The following is a 15120-nucleotide window of genomic DNA, read 5'->3' on the forward strand; positions in this document are numbered from 1 at the left end:
TTAACCCCTGCAAAAGAGATACTAATGAAGAGATAGACTTACTCATGGGCATGCCCAGAAATGCAGTTTGTTTGTTTTGGTTTTTTTTTTTTTTTTTTTTTTTTGGCAACAAGTAGAAAGGCTGTGTCCAAGCAGAATCTATAATGCTTATCTGTGCTCCAGCTTGAATAAAAATATGTTAGGACATGTGTAAGATGCTGGAGGAATTTCCCCTCAGGGTTGCTGCTGTTCATATACCTGATTAATGCATAAATATTTATGCTGCACAGAGAAGACTGCATTGCACCTAATTTACATTTGGGTATTTACATCGTTCCAGTGCTAAGAATAGTTAGCTATTTAAATCCTCGTCTTGATGGGATTTTCACCTGAATCATTCCGTTTACAAGGTTCACATTAACCGTGCTTGCATTTCCTCATAACACTTAGAAAATAAACAGGAATAAGCCTAATGAGAAAGTCACGCAGGAATGATTATGAAGACTTATGCAACATTGTCACAGATGATTAAAGTGCATTTACATAGACCTCGCAAGGTATCTTCTCATCTGTTCGTAAATCCTTGGCAATTTTCTCCTTCTTTCATTTGTAATGCTGAGCCAGGACAACAAACACATCTATTTGATATACATCTTTGGCTCTGTTTTGAGAGATATTATTGTGTTAATTAAAAAAAAATAGTTTGTAAAGCATTAGGTTTCCAAGCAGGCCTTACATCCAGCCTCCAGTCTGCTCCATGTCCTCTCCTACTCCCTGCCTCCCTCCCCTTCTTCTCGCTGTCCTCTTTGGTACCCAGTTTCTTCTTCCACATCCCCTATGCTCTCCCCGACTTCCTCTTTAAAGCTCCTTTCTTTTCTCTCTTAATCACAAGGTCACTGTTACAACTAGAGGCTGATTCCATGCCAGAGAAGCTGAACTAGTTTCCTCAATGCTTTCCAATTCTATCCGTTTACCAGCAAATTTTATAATTTCACCACTATGTTCATAGCAGCCCTATTTATAACAGCCAGAAGCTGGAAAAAACCCAGATGTCCCTCAACAGAGGAACAGATACAGAAAATGTGTTATATTTACACTATGGAATACTACTCAGCAATAAAAAACAATGAATTCATGAAATTCTTAGGCAAGTGGGTGGAACTGGAGAATGTCATCCTGAGTGAGGTAATGCAATCGCAAAAGAACACACATGGTATGCACTCACTGATAAGCAAATATTGGCTCAGAAGCTCAGAGTACCCAGGAAACAATTCGCATATCAAATGATGCCCAAGAAAAAGGAAGGAGTGGCCTCTGGTCCTGCAAAGGCTCAGTGCAACAGTGTAGGGGAATACCAGGACAGCGAAGTGGGAAGGGGGTGATTGGAGAACAGGGAGAAGAAAGAGGGCTTATGGGAGTTTCTGGGATGGTGGACCCAGGAAAGGGGGTATCATTTGAAATGTAAATAAAGAATATATCAAATAAAAAACAAAAATAAAAAATAAAATAAAAAATATTAATTTCACTTTTTCTTCTAGCCGAACGAAACTCCATTGTATTTATACACCATATTCTCATTACCCATTTATCTGTTGATGGATGTTTGGGCTGACCCTAGCTCCTTGATACTGTGAGAAGAACAGCTCTAAACAGGAACGTGCAAGTTTCTTTGTAGTAGGATGTTGTCTCCTTTGAGTGCATGCCCAGGAGTAGTGTGTGTGGCTCATACTGTGGTACTAACTTTAGTCTTCTGAGAAGCTTCCACACAAATTCCTAGAGTGGCCACTCTAGTTCATACTCCCACCTACAGTTGTTAAGGGTAATCTTTTCATTACATTCTTCCCAGCATGTGTTGGCTTAATTTTCTTGATGGCGGGCAATTTGGCTAAGGTGAAAGAACATTTTAATTTTGTTTTGACTGTGAAGGCTGGAGATATTGAACATTTTAATAAAATCTTTCTTTTCTTCCTTCTTTTCTTTTTCTTTTCTTTCTTTCTTTAGGACTATTCTGTTCATGTCATTGAACCATTTATTGATCATAATTTGTAGCTTTTTAACCTTTTAACCTTATATTCTAGGCGCTAAATGCTTTGTCTGAGGTACAGTTGGCAGACATTTTTCTCTTCTTCTGCAGGCTACCTTTTCATACTGTTGTGGTTTCTTTGTCTGTACAGCTTTGAATTTCATGCAATGCTGTTTGTCAGTTCTTCGCTGTTCCCTGTACGTTTTTTAGAGGTTCGATACAGAAGATTACTAAGTCCCACAGTATTCTCTCCATGTTTTCCTTTGCCAGTTCTAGCATTTCTGGTTTTGTAATAAGGACTTGGTCCATCTTGAATTGATGTTTTTTGTTTGTTTTAGGACATAGGATGGCTATCTAATTTCATCCTTCTGCAGGATAGGCATTTTTTTCCTGTGCCATTTCTGTTTCAGTTCATGTTTTTGACACTTTCATAAAAAGTGAGGTGTTCATAGCTGTTACTTGATTCATTTTGAAATAAAGTCAAACACAATTCCAAATGAAGAACAGAAATTTTAACATTCTCAGAGACCTGTGGCTTTCTAATTGAAAATGACTTCCTCTATAATTCTTATCTCCATTTATCAGCTTATGAAAGATATATATAGAAAATGCTTCATTAATATATCCCTAAGGGGAGATATTGCCTTCTGACTAACTAGTAAAAGAAAGTGTAAAAACCAGATTATTTTAGTTTATTTGACAAAGACTTTCGTTTGTTTATAATTTGTGCCTACAGTAGTGGAAGGCACTCAGTAGGTGGCAGATATGGGATGAATGGGATGTAACTAAAGAATTCAATCCATTTTATATGTCTCTAAGAAAATACAGTCAGTGGGACATCTGAAAAAGATGGAATGCAAATCTAAAAGCCATCGCCATGACTATTAATGAGAATAATAAATAATGAGAAGAGACTGGGAAGCTAGGAAGGAGTTGGAAGGCAAGGTGGAACAACACCCAGGGTTGCTAGGATACAGTTAATTTTTGCATGAGTGATGCAAATGAATTAACTGCAGGTTATGTTTTACTATAAATTTTGATTTGATAGGGCTGTTTGGTAAAATTGAGAAGAGAGTTCAGTTCCTTCCTCTACTTACATTTGTATGGGCAACTAGTCTCAGAGGAATCATGTCCTACTGGCCAAAACTAACTTGTCTGATTGTCACCTTTTCCTACCTTGTTACAGTTTCAGTCTAGAATGTCTACTAAGGGCACAGCTTGGCACTTTTGAGAGTTCACAGAACCTTTGAGAGGTAAAAATTAAATAAGTTATCAGGAGGAAATTAAATCACTGAGGTTATGCCCTTGAGGGATCTTCCTCTTCTTTGACTTCCTAGAAGCCAAAGAAGTACCTTCCTCTGCCTTTAACTTTCATGGTGATGTGATTTCTTTCCCCTCTCTAGAGGTAATGGATTTAACTAATCGTATACTGAGAGTTCTGAGTGATTGAGCCAAAATAAATGTTTTATTTTACTTCGTTGACTGAGTCTTGTGATTTGTCATGGTGACAGAAAGCTGACTGATACATATCTCTTCTGAGGTATCGAGAAAGGCAATGAATAAATAGCTCATAACTATAACCATCACCTGACAGCTGGTCTCTGGAGGTAAGAAGACTGTGTGGAAATGACAGCTAAAAAACAAAGGTGCTTCCTGTGTGCATTCTGGGGAAAGGCTGACAAAGGTGGATCAGGTCCAGGTTACAGTTCAGCTTCCAAGTTTTCCATTGCACAGGAAGTATAGGATCTTGTGTGTCAGTTTGCAATTCAATAGCGAAGTCTCTGATGACTAAGGATGTTGAACATTTTTTTAGGTGCTTCTCAGCCATTCCATATTCCTCAAGGGGAAATTCTTTGTTTAGCTCTGTACCCCATTTTTTAATAGGGTTATTTGGCTCTCTGGAGTCTACCTTCTTGTGTTCTTGGTATATCTTGGATATTAGTCCTCTGTTGGATGTAGGGTGGTAAAGATCTTTTCCAATTTGTTGGTTGCTGTTTTGCCCTTTTGACAGTGTCCTTTGCCTTACAGAAACTTTGGAATTTTATGAGGTCCCATTTGTCAATTCTTTTATTGGGGGGGTTGCATTTGGTTTTTTTCGAGACAGATTTTCTCTGTATAGCTCTGGTTGTCCTGGAACTCACTCTGTAGACCAGGCTGGCCTCGAATTCAGAAATCCACCTGCCTCTGTCTCCCAGAGTGCTGGGATTATAGATGTGTGTCACCACCGCCTGGCTGTCAATTCTTGATCTTAGAGCATAAGCTATTAGTATTCTATTCAGAAAAATTTCCCCTGTGCCCATGTGCTCAAGGCTCTTCCCCAGTTTCTTTTCTATTAGTTTCAGTGTATCTGGTTTTATGTGGAGGTCCTTGATCCACTTGGACTTGAGATTAGTACGTGGAGATAAGAATGGATCGATTTGCGTTCTTCTGCATGCTGACTTCCAGTTGAACCAGCACCATTTGTTGAAAAGGCTATCTTTTTTCCATTGGATGTTTGTAGCTCCTTTGTCAGAGACCAAGTGACCATAATTGTGTGGGTTCATTTCTGGATCTTCAGTTCTATTCCATTGATCTATCTGCCTGTCACTGTACCAATACCATGCAGTTTTTATCACCATTGCTCTGTAGTACTGCTTGACAAAGTCTCAGCTGTGTCTCAGAGGTCTACCTGGTGGTGAGATTTCATATTAGTAGAAGTCTATTTTCCCTCTCCATCTCAAAACAACTGTTTAACATCTGTTATAGATGAACTTTTTATAGAAACATTATTTTGAGATTTAAATTTTTCTAATTTTAATTTAATTTAATTTAAATTTTACCACATATTATGCTGTTTAGGCTAAAACCATTTATTTATTTATTTATTTATTTATTTATTTATTTATTTATTCATTTATTTATTTATTCATTCATTCATTTACATCCCCCTCTTGGTCCACCCCCCCCCCCATAGAGTCCTTCCTCCCATTGCCCCTTTTCTTTTCCTCTGAGATGGTCGGGTTCCCCCTGAGTATCTCCCACTCTGGTGCAACAAATCTCTGACAGATTAGGTACATCCTCTACCATTGAGGCCAGACAAGGCAGCCACTGAGTCTGAGCTGTACATCTGCTACATGTGTACTGGGGGCCTTTTTATAATTTAGATTTGTAGAAGAAATTCATACATTTGTACTGTAGTTACATCATTTCCATTCTATCTCTCCCTTTTGTCTCCTCTGCCACGTCTCTGTTCCCCCCCCCCCCAACTTCTCCCCAAGTGGTTAATCATATATGTCTATGTTTTGTGTGTGTGTGTGCACGTGCACATGTGCATGAGTTGCTGAGCTTCACATGCATTTATAGCTGACCCCTTGGGAATGGATAACCTATCAAGGATCTTAGCTCCTCTTTAACTCTCTCTCTTTTTCTGGAAATTCCATCAATGATACCTTTAAAAGATATAATGAATCCAAGCTCACATTGTTCTTACTGGTGATGTTCAAGTTCGTGGCAACACGTTTTTTTACCCGAGGTGCTGCTCTGGTTCTCTTACCAGTGTGCTGCTTGCTCTCATCCATGCTGCCCTGAGATATCAGATTCTTGAGATAGTGAACCTATTATTACATCCCAGAGGTCAACCCTTCATAACAGCTTTCCTTCTTTACTGAGAATTGCATGAAATCTTTACTATGGCTTGCTGCCTACAGAGTATAATCTGTTTTATACATTTATATAGTTTATATCTATATCTATCTATCTGTCTCTATCTCTCTCTCTCTCTATCTATATATAATCTGCTTATGACCTCATTATCTTCTTTTCCCCGTGTGTACTCTATACATTGTCCTCACCTGTCCTGTTTTCTGCAAATGCATCACTGCTCCACTTTGAGTCCCTCAGACTCAGTGTTCTTTGTTGGCTGAAGAATGAACCTTAGATATCTACAGAGCTTTCTTCTTCACTTTGTTCATTTAAGATGTTCTTCCTGTTCAATGTAATCCAGTCACCTTTCTTACACTCTGCTAATTCTTCTCTCTTCCCTAGTATTTTACAATGCAGTGTAAATTGTCCACTATGTCTTTCTTTCTACTGAAAGCCATGAGGGAAGACTTGCTGGATGTTTTATTGCTACATCTCTTGTACCTAAAATAGCGTCTGGAACACAGCAAATGTTTAATGTGTATGTGCTTAATGAGTGAGATAATTTAACTCATTTGATATGGTCTCTTCTCAATATATATTTTTACATTTTGACTGTTTTAAAAATTAAAATATATTTACATTACTTTTACTGCTGCATCCTACGTAGCTTGTCGCTGAAAACATGACTGTGTCCACAGGGGAATGAAGAAAGGACAGGGCACACAAACAAAAGTATGGAAAATCTGGGATCTGCTTTGGGACCATCATGGGTACTCACCATCAATAATAGCAATCCGGCAGCTCAGTCCATTTTTTTCATACATCTGAATTGGGAAGGAAGGTTTGTTGTATTGAGCTGAATAAGGAGGCAGAGGCACAATCTCAGGCTTCAGCTATCCCAGAGAAGGAAGCTGCCTTTGATCAGTTTACATTGTTGACATTCATTTGAATACACTCAGACTTGGCCCAGAGGAAGGCTAGGCTATGCCTCATATCCTCATCCAGGGAAGTCGTTGCCATTTGCATCAATCTGAGATATTGATGTGGGTGACGTGGCTGTGCTCAGATCAGCAGCATGTGTTCACTCATGACCGACCTCTTCTGTTCCTCACACACTCACTCAGCGCTTCCTCTGCCTCCCACGTTCCTGGGCCTTCCTCTATTCTGTCAGTTTTTCATGTCTCCCACCCAACTGCTCCTCAAATTCATTGTCTTATATTCTCTAATTTTTGTTCTCTCTCTCTCTCTCTCTCTCTCTCTCTCTCTCTCTCTCTCTCACACACACACACACACACACACACACACACACACACACACACACCTGCACTCACAGCAACCCAAGTCTGTTTAGTATGACTTGAATGTATATTTTTAGCACTGAACCCTTATTATTAAATAATTAGGTGGTTCATCCCCAGGGAAGAATAATTATCCCTCTCTTAACATCATTAATTGCCTGTGGCTCCTCTTCTAGGGATTGATCCCTGTGAGATTTTTCACACCCACACTGGCTTGTCAGTTGATGTTGATATTGTTTAGATTTTGTTGAGGCAGTCATACTAATAGATATTTAAGAGGCGTGGCTTCCCTGTTATGCCTAGGAGATACAATATTGCAGCATACTTCCTGGTTCTCTGTTCTTACCATCTTTATTCCCTCTCTTCCATGGTATTCCCTGAACCTTAGATGTTGGAGTTATGCTGTAGATGGATCAGCTGAGGTTTGGCAATGTAAAGTCAGTTGATATCTGCATTTTGACCAGCTGAGGTTTCTATAATGGTTTCTGTCTTCTGTATACAGAAGCTTCTTTGGATGTAGTTTAAGAGCTACACTTATCTTTGGGTATAAGAATAAGTATTTAGAATGAAATTTAGCATTACACTCGTCTACAAAGTGGCAGTACTACATGTTCCCCTAAGATCCATGACCTCAGTACCCACAGGTAACTAGATAGATAATAGTAGATATGTTTTTCCTCTTTTTGAGCAAGTCTTTAGTACAATAAGGCATCTGTTAGTTACCACCAATATAAGTACCACTATTTCATCTTTAGGGATATCCTGTCATACTGCTCATTGGTGTAGTTCATAGGCATCACAGTTGGGTAAGATTATCAACTGCTTTCCTCCCTTGGCAGCTTGTGTAGCACCTTCTGGTTCTCTGGAAGCTAGTTATTCAAGAAAAAGGTTTGGGTCAGTTATAGCTGGATTCCTATCGTCCTGTGTTCAAGGAACATGAGATCTTCAAGTAGAAGGACTTACTTTCAACTTTTGGGAAACAAACACGGCTAATAGCAATCACTTATTTACCTTTGGGAGTCTTTTGTACTCCCCTGACCAACAGCTCAAAAGGGAGTTTCTTATGCCTGGTACTGAGCTTTTGGTTAGATCCTGTATGGAACATTAAACATGTGCTGTTTTCAATCTTTTTTGAGGGGACATATGGGTCTTCTTGAGATAAAAAAATGTGATAATTCTAGTTTGCTCAAATACTAATCCAGAAAGTAAAATATTTTGAAGAGCCTGACAGATTTTGAAGAATATGGGGGAAATAACCCAAATGTTCTTTATATTTATACATAGTAACTTAAGTTATTAAATATATTTGCAAATGGACCTTCTGGAAGAGGTGAGGTTGTCCTTTCTGGCTTTTCAGCATTGGGAAACTTGTTTCTGAATGCTCTGATATGCGCATGATGATTTTGAAGTTACCCATCAAGGATCCAATACTGGATTTATGTGGTTCTAAAGATTTAAAAATAATTTTCTGAAACATTATGGCATGAATGTGACCAAATTCTTGAAATATCTTATGCTTTTATTCTCCAGTGTAAGTAAAATATAATAGGATATCAATCACCCTCACATGCAAAGCTATTCCATACTCTAATATTAAAGCAAGGTGCTATATAGCTTCTTTTCATTGCGCTCAGTTTTCCTCTGCCTTATTGTCTTCTTTTTTTTTAATTTTTTTTATTTATTGAAAAGGGAAATAAAAGGAAGTAGAAACACTTAATGATAAAATTAAAGATTTACATGGAAAATATTTCAGATAAACATGTTAAATTGACAATTTTCCTGGAAAACTAAAGAGTAAAGTGGTAGACATGTAAAACATTGCTAAATTAATTGAAATATGGGATAAAAACGTTTTAAGATAGAATTGAAGATTTACATGGAAAATATTTCTGATAAAATTGTAGAAAAATGTAGAAAAACATGTTAGAATTGAAGATTATGATGAAAAATTTTATATAGATATAATAATGGTAGGTATAAAAGTATTCCTTGTCTTCTAAACCAGGGATTTCCAGCTGATAGAAGATTACTTTGGTGACAAAAGTGTACTTGACATTCCCTAAGCTCCCCATCAATTCATCCAGTCTTCATGTCACTGAAGTTACAACCAAGAGTGTCCCCTCACTTGCTTTCTGACAAAGCTGAGGGCATGCTTTGCCATCTTCTAGTTTTTGTTTCTTGACTTTCAAATGTATAAGCTTAGTACCAACATTACACCAAAATAAATGTTGCATGACTTTTTATGTTACAGAGAACAACCAGGCCGTGTTCTGTTTCCTTGTCTGATTTATTTATTGCAAAAGACCTTTATTTAACCCAGAAATCTTTAGGTTAATCTAGTCTAATATTTTGTTGGCATTGTCAATTGTATTTTATTTTATCTATGCAATTTTCTATTTTCATGGTATGTTTTTAGTTTCATTCTTTTATCTATAATAAATGTATCATGTATTTGTATAATATATTATGTATCTATCTATCTATCTATCTATATTTACATATTGAACTCATTCAGATCATAATTTTACTATTATTCAATTGTTCATCAGTAGGCTCTTGTTTCTTGCTGTGTTTCCTTCAGATCACTGTTTTCAAATTTCTTTTCAGCACTTTATAGATTTGTTTAACCCTGGAGACTGTTACTAGAATGCTGCTGTGTTTCTTTGAAAGCATGTCTTCATTCTGTATTTTGAGATCTGTGAAGTCAGCCACTTATTTCAAATTTATGGAAGACTTTCAATGTCAAGACATTTTCTTCAATATGATATGGGTATTTACTGGGCAAGACGAGAACAGTGGTGGGAAGATGGGCAAGGATATATAAGAAAAAATGGGGCACAGATTTGGTTAAAACTCATCATGTACATGTATGAAATGCTCAAACAATAAAATGAAAGGAAAATTACTTATGAAATTATTAAGTGATTTAATGCTCACAACAACCTTGAAAGTAGGGGATATAAAACCACCCCAATTATGTAGACTCTCTCATATATTATATCCAGACTTCCCCTCCCCCTTCTCCTACCAGTCCTCCACCACCATCCCTTCTCACACAGATCCTCCCCTCCTCTGTTTCCTTTCAGAAAAGGGCAAGACTCCCAGGGATATCAACTAATCTTAGCATATTAAATTACAATAAGACTAGGCACCTCTCCTCATAGTGAGGATGGATGAGGAAACCCAGTGGAAGGAAAAGGGTCCCAAAAGTAGGCAAAAGAGTCAGGCTCCCAGCTGGTGCTATTAACCACCCAGCCATCGCTTCAGCCCTGAAGTTCAGTGTTAAACACTTTTTACATATGTTTATTGGGGGAGGGGCACATGTCATAGTGAATGTGTGGTCAGAGAGCCACGTTGGGGAATCAGTTCTGTCCTTCCACAGTGTGGGTCCTGGGAATCGAACCCAGGTCCTCATGCTTACATGTTGTAAATCAGGTGTTCTTCTAGCCTGACTTTCAGTGACTCAGCACCAGCAGCTTAAGTCATCACCTGCCCCTCTGCCAGGGGCAGCCCATTTCCACTGTTGTTACAAGTTGCTTATTTTCCAGTGGGATTTGCACATCCTTTAAATGGTCTCTCTCAACAACATCATCTCCTCCTCCTCCTCCTCCTCCTCCTCCTCCTCGTTCTCTCTCTCTCTCTCTCTCTCTCTCTCTCTCTCTCTCTCTCTCTGTCTTTCAGTCTCTGTCTCTGTCTGTATCTACCTGTCTGTCTCTCCCTGTTTCTCTGTCTCTCTGTCTCTCTCTGTCTCTCTCTCTCATGGTCCAACTTCTAGAGAGTCTCCCCATAATAACATTCTTACCTTAGGAAAAAAATTACTTGAATGATCAATTCTGAAAATCATTATAGATTACATTAAATAGAATGCAGTAGTAGTCTTTCTTATACCTTTCAGATCATCTGAAGAATTGCATTAAAGACAAAATCATAACAGGACAAAACATTGAAAAATGTCTAAAATTAACTAGGGAAATGATCACAACAAATAAGAAATGAATTGAGTGTTCCTGCTTGATCTTATTTTATAAATTTTTATATGTCTGTGTATATATACATGTACATGCATAATGATAATCAAATTAAAAGGCTATCAATTGAGAGCATAAGAAAGGTTGGAGGGAAGACAGCTGGAAAGAGCTAGAAGAAGGAAAGGTTAGGGGGAAAGTGATGTAATTCTATTCAATTAAGATTTTAATTAAAATGTAAAATATTTTTAAAAAGTAAATAATAAAAAGGCCAATCAGGAAGATACTCTTTTCTGGTTAATACCCAGTATGTGGTTCAAATAGTGGAGCGTTTCCTTCTCTATCAATTTATATTCTTCCTAGTTTTTGTCTCCATTTAACTTTACCATAAAGGAAATAGAAGAAAAGCAAACAATGTATCCCCTAAGAAAGCTAGAGAACAAACACAATTAATTCTTTTCCTTAAAGCAGGTATAACACAGGGTACTATAAAAATCATAAGGTATTTCTATTTGCATTGAACTCATATGTGTGAATTTCATGCTCAAGTCTAAAGAAGTAATATTTAAAGGCCCTAGGGATTTAAATAACATCAAAATAAAATGATCTTTATCAAAATTTGAACTAATCATATGCATAAAATGCACAAAACACATGAAATAAAACATTTCCTTGCTGCACATCTGACAGGGGATTAACACAGAGAACACAGAAAGACCTGAAAAGAGTAAGGGCCAGGAGACCAAGCAGCCTAGCCACTGACTACCTGCAGGGACCACAAACCACTAATACATCTCACCCGTCTGACAGGAATGGTAGCTCATGTCTGTAAGAGTAGAACTGGGGAGCCTGAAACAGTACCGTTTTCACAAGTTTAAGGCTAGTTTGGGCTATATAGTGAAGGGAGTTCTAGGACAGTCTAGATGATGCAACGAGACCTTGTAACAAGACAGCAAACAACAAATTAAAAATAAAATAAGGTAGGCAAATGAACAAAGTGTTTTGCATACTTATCAATGTTTTGAATAATTTTTTTTCTATTATTGTCACCTTAAATATTTTACAGCATCTTATCCAACATAGTAATTTATAGGCTTCTGGATACTTTGCTGGATTTTTTATTAATGTTTTTCTTACTTGGAATATTTTAGATTTTTTGTTGATATGATAAAATACCTGGAATAAACAACTCACAGGAAGAAAGGTTTCCATTGACTCATGGTTTCAGAGGTGTCTATCCACAGTAGACTTACTCTCTTGTTCTTAGAATGTGGTGATAATGAGGACTGTGGCTGAATGGTATGGCAAATCATTTTTTTTTTTATTTTTTATTTATTTATTTATTTTTTTACCTCATGGGCTCCAAAAGCCAGACAGGAAATGGCCAGGGACAGAATAAATGCTTCAAGTAAATACATTTTCCCACCTACATTGATTTACTTCCTCTGACCAGCCCCATCCCCTAATGAATTATACAATGAGAAGTTATTAAAACTTTACCCCATTGATAACTTAGCATCCCCATTTTTCATTTATCTCTCAACACCACCATCTGGGGACCATGTGTTCATCACATGGACCACTTGAGGAAGAAATTTCATTTCTTTCCTACAGGCTATTTCAAAAATCATGAATGAGAATCAAGTTTTACCAAATCCAATGTGATGATAAAGAAACATATCATCAAAACCATAAGATGGTGAACATTACTTCCTAACTGATTTGATTGTATCAGCCTGCTGTTACTGCAGGTTGTACCTCACAGCACAGACATCTTTGGTAAAACTTCAAGTCTCCTGGGATAGAAATTATCATTTGAATCTTATCAGAATGAAATAAGTAATCAAAGCTAGATGAAACTTGTTCAAAATTAAATATGGCTGTGATAAAAGGAGAAGGAGGAGGAGAAGAAGGAAGAAGGAGGAGGAGGAGGCAAAGAAGGAGGTGGAGAAGAGGAAAAGAAGAGGAAGAGGAAGAAGAAGAGGAAGAAGAACAAGAAGGAGGAGGAGGAAGGAGATGAAGAAGAGGAAGAGGAAGAAAAAAGAAGAGGAGGAGGAAGAAGAAGAATCCTTTCATGATGCATCTTATGATGTGATGTTTCCCTATCACTGGATTTGGTAAAACTTGATTCTCATTCATGATTTTTGAAATAGACTGTAGGAATGAAATCAAGACAACATGGAGAGCTTCAACCTGAAGAGTTGCTTTCACTGGAATCATATAAATAGGCATTGGTCTCTCTCTCTCTCTCTCTCTCTCTCTCTCTCTCTCACTCACACACACACACACACACACACACACACACACACACACGCATGCCTTGTTTCCAGCTGCCTCAGCATGTAGTAGCTTTATTGATACTTAATTGGAAGCACTTTCTTTCCTTTAATTGTCCTGCTCTTTCCTAGAAGGACAAGAATTTGCCTGGACATCCACACAAGTGAGCTGCCAATCATTTATTTGTCCCACACCCAATCCATCACTCAGTGAGGCTCAAGGATTAGAGCTGGATTTTTGTTTTCCTTCCATCCCACGCTGCAACCTCAACCTTGGCACATGGCATCTTGCTCTTGGATCTTCAATGTGACCAATCTCCTGACATACCATGCCTTGCCTAATCCCCATTCCTATTCATACCTGTGTCATTTAGCCTTTATTCACAAGCTGATTAAAATTCTGACTGCCCAGCTCCTGCAGGGAAATTTCTGCCTCTCCTTGGGATCACAAATATTCATGAGTTTACTGCAACCTATTCTACTGTGGCCTTCTTTAGTATTGTAGCGTTGGAAAGGGCTTCCTGTTTGCATATACTCTGTAGTACATACATTCTTTAGTGCAAAAGTCCAATTTTATCTGTATTTTTAATTCTGATACTAATTATTAATAGAGAGTGCTTTCTCACAACACATGTTTGTTTTTAGTTTCTTTTTTCACATTTTCTTCCTCCCTCCCTCTCTCCCTCCCTCCTTCCCTCTCTTCTTTCTCTTCCTTCCTTCCTTCCTTCCTTCCTTCCTTCCTTCCTTCTTTCTTTCTTTCTTTCTTTCTTTCTTTCTTTCTTTCTTTCTTTCTTTCTTTCTTTCTTTCTTTCTTTCTTTCTTCCTTTCTTCCTTTCTTTCTTCCTTTCTTTCTTTCTAGTTGTTTTAGGGTTTCCGTTGCTGTAAAGAGACACCACGACCAAGGCAACTCTTATACAAGATATCAGTTAATTGGGGCTGGCTTACTGGTTCTGAGGTTCAGTCCATTATCATCATGGCAGGAAGCATGACAAGAAGCAGGCAGGCAGGCATGGCGCTGTAGGGGCTGAGAGTTCTATGTCTTGTTCTGAAGGCAGACAGGAAAAGACTGAATTCCAGGAAGCTAGGAGGAGGGTCTCAAGTCCCACAGTGACACACTTCCTCCAAGAAGGCCACACCTACTCCAAGAAGGCCACACCTCTTCCAACAAAGCCACACCTTCCCCATAGTGTCATCCCCCAGGGCCAAACATATCCAAATCACCATACTAGTAAACTTTCATTCCTCAACATTTTAATAGTGTAGCTGAAGCTGGGCACAGCAGCATACCTCTATAATCCCAGAACTCTCACGGCATTGTCAGGGATTGATTTGTAGATTGTCTGTAGGTTGAAGGCAGCCTTGCTTACATAGCAAGTTCCAAGTCATTCAGGCTGTGTAGTGAGTGCCTGCCTCAATAAAAAGTGAAAAACACTCACAAAAAATAATATAGACTTCATAATAAAAATCTCCTGTCATATCCCTCCAAGGGTTAATTGCTTCTTATGTAAACATTTTAAATTATGCTGCAACAACTTGTTTCCATGTCTTTCTCCTCTGCTAAAGTGCAAGTATTCTCAAGGCAGATTACACATCAAAACCTTAATGTAAATACAATGGTTTGTGAAGCACTTTAATGTCATAGGTAATAACTTAAGAATTGCTTTATATTAGTGAACATTGTCAATTCATATCTGTCAAATAAAATGACATGTTTTCATAAAAAATAGAAAAATCATAGCACTGAATGCTATTTAGGGACTCATAAATTAAGTAAATAACAACTTGTGTGTTACATAAAAGATGATTCAAATGATGTGCTGTTTCTAGAAGAAGTAGTACACCAGGGAACCTGGGACAAGTCAGTGGGACCAGTCACTGGGGCCCTGAGTACTGAGTGCCACCAACCACAACTCTGTGGGAATGCCAACAAAATACAAAGATCCCCCTCGTGTCTTCTG

General features: G+C 38.0%; 1 protein-coding gene across 1 annotated transcript in view; it reads left to right on the top strand.

Annotated features, from left to right (window-relative positions):
- Nucleotides 1-15120, top strand: part of LOC127696729 (transmembrane protease serine 11F) — an 89977-nt gene that overhangs the window by 37346 nt on the left and 37511 nt on the right. The gene's annotated exons all lie outside the window — the stretch shown is intronic.

This window comes from Apodemus sylvaticus, chromosome 11, assembly GCF_947179515.1.
Source record: "Apodemus sylvaticus chromosome 11, mApoSyl1.1, whole genome shotgun sequence".
Classification (NCBI taxonomy): domain Eukaryota; kingdom Metazoa; phylum Chordata; class Mammalia; order Rodentia; family Muridae; genus Apodemus; species Apodemus sylvaticus.